The 5,177-nt window shown below is 52.1% G+C and overlaps 1 pseudogene; it reads right to left on the bottom strand.

Moving 5' to 3' along the window:
* Nucleotides 1-891: 891 nt before the first annotated feature.
* Nucleotides 892-1,395, bottom strand: LOC148136860 (ephrin-B2 pseudogene; annotated as a pseudogene).
* Between the last annotated feature and the right edge of the window lie 3,782 nt (nucleotides 1,396-5,177).

Below are 5,177 nucleotides of genomic sequence, written 5' to 3'. Positions count from 1 at the left end.
CCCCACACCCGCCCCGGAGACAGATGGTGGTGAATTTGACCATTTCTCCAGCTGTTTCGGGTCTCCAAATCCATTTATTCCAACATGGCTTCCCAGCTCACAGGCTGGAAGGAGAGGGGGAGGGGTGTGGAGATGGTGCTGCAGGGGGCTTTGCTGAGGGGGGTCAGAGTTCAGGCCCTTGACCAACTCCACCAGGATCTTTGAATTCCGACATCTAGGCTCCCGTCCGGCTATATGCCCAATGTCCAACCCTGGGGTTGGGGGGGGAGGTAAGGGAAGTGGGAGAGAGGAACCACTGATCCCGTTGAATGCTGCAGACGGGCTGAATGGCCTCCTGCTGTTCCTCTGGTGGTCACATCCTTGTTCCTCATCGTCACGTTTTCCCCTTGTCACAGAAATTGATTTTTTTTATCCCCCCCGCCCCAGTTGGCTGTGCACTCCTCAGAGCTGGGAGGGTCTGGTGTTGAGTTGGGTCTTTGTTCCCCCCCCCTCCAGCGTTGGGGGGTGGGGGCAGCTCTGTCCTCCTTTACTGGTCTCCTCCCTCATCCCTCTCAGAGTGTCCCACGAAATCAGGTTTTTGACGCCCGTTCGGGTGCTCACCCTCGGTCCTTAAGGATCCCCTCCCCTCCCCCCCCGCCTCAGAAACCCGCTCAGCTTCTGGAAGGTTCTGAGGAGCGTCCCATCACCTCCCCTCTCACCCCCCCCCCCCCCCCCCCCACCCCGCAGGAAGCACAATTCGTTCGTCCAGTTCAACGGCCTTCGTCACCAGGGCGTTCTTCCATCGCACTCGCTCCGGAACGTTCCAGAAGGAAAACGCCAGCCCCAGTCTCACCCATTCCTCCCCCCCTCCCCAAACCGCCCCCCCCCCCCCCGTCGCCCCTCCCCCTCCCCTCACACCTTGTAGTAAATGTTGGCGGGGCTCTGAGGTGGCAACTCTTGGACGATGTAGACAGGATGGCCGTAGTCGCCGCTCACCTTCTCGTAGTGAGGACAGAAGCTGCTGTCGGAAGTCCTGAGGGGGATGATGATGTCACTGGGCTCGGAGCCTGAACCATTGTTGTTGCTGGCTGCGCCCCGTTTGGGGCTGGTCAGGGTGCTGAGGTGGAGCGATGGGCCATGTCCTTCAGCCAGTTTTGATCGCCGCTGTCGGTAACACAGAACAGCCACGATGGTGCTGGAGACAAGCAGCAAGAACACAATCCCACCTGCCACGCCGGCAATCAGTGGGGTGTTGGAGGTTGGCACCGCACCGTGCCCCTGGTCGTCTCGCTCACTGGAGTTGGACACCAACACTGAGGGGAGCGAAGGGAGGACCGCCATTAATAACACAGCAGCATCGATCTGTCTCCTGTCCCAAACCGTCCCAGCGACGAGGGGAACCACACCCTGAAACATGATACCTCGCCCAAACCCTAATCCCCACCCCCAATCCCGACCCGAAACCCCATCCCCAATCCCGACCCTAATCCCCACCCCCAATCCCGACCCGAAACCCCATCCCCAATCCCGACCCGAAACCCCATCCCCAATCCCAAACCCCATCCCCAATCCCGGCCCTAAACCCCATCCCCAATCCCAACCCGAAACCCCATCCCCAATCCCAAATTCCATCCCCAATCCCGGCCCTAAACCCCATCCCCAATCCCAACCTGAAACCCCATCCCCAATCCCGACCCGAAACCCCATCCCCAATCCCAAACCCCATCCCCAATCCCGGCCCTAAACCCCATCCCCAATCCCGACCCGAAACCCCATTCCCAATCCCATATTCCATCCCTAATCCCGACCCTAATCCCAATCCCCAATACCGACCCTAAACCCCATTCCCAATCCCGACCCGAAATCCCATTCCCAATCCCAAATTCCATCCCTAATCCCGACCCTACACCCCATCCCCAATCCCGACCCGAAACCCCATTCCCAATCCCAAATTCCATCCCTAATCCCGACCCTAATCCCCATCCCCAATCCCGACCCTAAACCCCATCCCCAATCCCATATTCCATCCCTAATCCCGACCCTAAACCCCATCCCCAATTCCGACCCGAAACCCCATTCCCAATCCCAAATTCATCCCTAATCCCGACCCTAAACCCCATCCCCAATCCCGACCCGAAATCCCATTCCCAATCCCAAATTCCATCCCTAATCCCGACCCTACACCCCATCCCCAATCCCGACCCGAAACCCCATTCCCAATCCCAAATTCCATCCCTAATCCCGACCCTAATCCCCATCCCCAATCCCGACCCTAAACCCCATCCCCAATCCCATATTCCATCCCTAATCCCGACCCTAAACCCCATCCCCAATTCCGACCCGAAACCCCATTCCCAATCCCAAATTCATCCCTAATCCCGACCCTAAACCCCATCCCCAATCCCGACCCGAAACCCCATTCCCAATCCCAAATTCCACCCCAATCCCGACCCTAAACCCCATCCCCAATCCCGACCCTAAATCCCATTTCCATTCCCAAACCCCATCCCCAATCCCGACCCTAAACCCCATCCCCAATCCTGACCCGAAACCCCATTCCCAATCCCAAATTCCATCCCTAATCCCGACCCTAAACCCCATCCCCAATCCCGACCCTAAACCACATTCCCAATCCCAACCCTAAACCCCCTCCCCAATCCCAAACCCCATCCCCAATCCAGACCCTAATCCCCATCCTCAATCCCAAACCCCATCCCCAATCCCAATCCCAAACCCCATCCCCAATCCCAACGCTGACATCATCATCCGAGGAAAAAGACTTTCACTGTCTATTCTATCTAATCCTCTGACCATCTTGTATGTCTCTATCAAATCTCCTCTTAGACTTCTTCCTTCCAATGAGAACAGACCCAAGTCTCTCAGCCTTTCCTCAGAAGAGCTTCCCTCCAGACCAGGCAACATCCTGGTAAATCTCCTCTGCCCCTTTTCCAATGCTTCCACATCCTTCCTGTAATGGGGCGACCAGAACTGTACACAATATTCCAAGTGTGGCCGCACCAGTGTTTTGTATAATTGCAGCATGACATTGCGATTTTGGAACTCAATCCCTCTACCTATGATACCTAACACACCGTTTGCCTTCTTAACAGCACTATCCACCTGGGCGGCAACTTTCAGGGATCTATGTACATGGACTCCAAGATCCCTCTGCACATCCACACTACCAAGAATCGTTCCATTGACCCAGTACTCTGCCTTCCTGTTATTCTTCCCAAAGTGAATCACCTCACATTTAGCTGCATTGAACTCCATTTGCCACCTCTCAGCCCAATTCTGCAGTTTATCCAAGTCCCCCTGCAACCTGTAACATTCTTCCACACTGTCCACCACTCCACTGAATTTAGTGTCGTCTGCAAACTTACAAACCCACCCATCTATGCCTGCGTCCAAGTCTTTTATAAAAATGACAAACAGCAGTGGTCCCAAAACAGATCCTTGTGGCACACCACTAGTAACCGGACTCCAGGCTGAATATTTTCCATCAACCACCACTCGCTGCCTTCTTTCAGAAAGCCAGTTTCTAATCCAAACTGCTAAATCACCCTCAATTCCATGCCTCTGCATTTTCTCCAACAGCCTACCATATGGAACCTTATCAAAGGCTTTACTGAAGTCCATGTACACCACGTCAACTGCCCTACCCTCATCTACATACTTGGTCACCTTCTCAAAAAACTCAATGAGGTTTGTGAGACACGACCTGCCCTTGTCGAAACCATGTTGACTATCTGAAATCAAATTGTTGCTTGTGAGATGATTATAAATCTTATCTCTTATAATCCTTTCCAAAACCTTTCTTACAACAGAAGTAAGGCTCACTGGTCTATAATTACCTGGGCCATCTCTACTGCCCTTCTTGAACAAGGGCACAACACTTACAATCCTCCAGTGCTCTAGTACCAAACCTGTAGACAATGGCGACTCAAACATCAAAGCCAAAGGCTTTGCTATCTCCTCCCTAGCTTCCCAGAGAATCCTCGGATAAATCCCATCCGGCCCAGGGGATTTGTCTACTTTCACTCCTGCTAGAATTGATAACACCTGTTTGTAACTAACCTCGATCCTTTCTAGTCTAATATCTCGTACCTCATTCTTCTCCTCTACAATATTCTTATTTTCCTGAGTGAGAACCGATGAGAAACATTAATTTAGCACCTCTCCGATCTCCACAGGGTCCACACTCAACTTCCCACTTCTGTCTTTGACTGGCCCTATTCCTACCCTAATCATCCTTTTATTCCTCACATGCCTATAGAAAGCTTTAGGGTTCTCCTTTATTCTATTTGCTAAAGACTGCTCATGTGCTCTCTTTGCTCTTCTTAACTCTCTCTTTAAATCCTTCCTAGCTGATCTGTAACTCTCCATCTGAACCATTTTGCCTCTTCAACACATACGCCTCCTTCTTCTGCTTAACAAGAGACGCAATTTCTGTAGTAAACCACGGTCCCCTTACCTTATCGCTTCCTCCCTACCTGACAGGGACCTAGTTATCAAGGACACACAATATCTGTTCCTCAAACCAGCTCCACGTTTTCCATTGTCTGCATCCCCTGCATTTTGCTACCCCATTCTGTGCATCCTAATTCTTGCCTAATCGTATTATAATTGCCCTTCCCCCATCGATAACTCTTGACCTGTGGCATGAACCTATCCTTTTCCACCGATAATCTAAACGTGACTGAATTATGGTCACTCTATCCAAAGTGCTCACCTACAACTAAATCAAACACCTGGCCTGGTTCATTACCAAGTACCAGATCCAGTGTGGCCTTAACCTCTTGTCGGCCCTTCGACATACTGTGTCAGGAAACCCTCCTGTACACATTGGACAAAAACTGAGTCATAGAGATGTACAGACCCTTCGGCCCAACTCTTTCATGCTGCCCAGATATCCCAACCCAATCTAGTCCCACCTGACAGCACCTGGCCCATATCCCTCCAAACCCTTCCTATTCATATACCCATCCAGATGCCTCTTAAATGCTGTAATTGTACCAGCCTCCACCACATCCTCTGGCAGCTCATTCCATACACGTACCACCCTCTGGGTGAAAACATTGCCCCTTCGGTCTCTTTTATATCCTTCCCCTCTCACCCTAAACCTATGCCCTCTAGTTCTGGACTCCCCCACCCCAGGGAAAAGACTTTGTCTATTTATCCTATCCATGCCCCTCATG

This window comes from Chiloscyllium plagiosum, unplaced genomic scaffold, assembly GCF_037043375.1.
Source record: "Chiloscyllium plagiosum isolate Xiang-an unplaced genomic scaffold, Cpla_swu_hap1 HiC_scaffold_44, whole genome shotgun sequence".
NCBI lineage: Eukaryota > Metazoa > Chordata > Chondrichthyes > Orectolobiformes > Hemiscylliidae > Chiloscyllium > Chiloscyllium plagiosum.
This window is presented reverse-complemented; position numbering and strand designations above follow the sequence as displayed.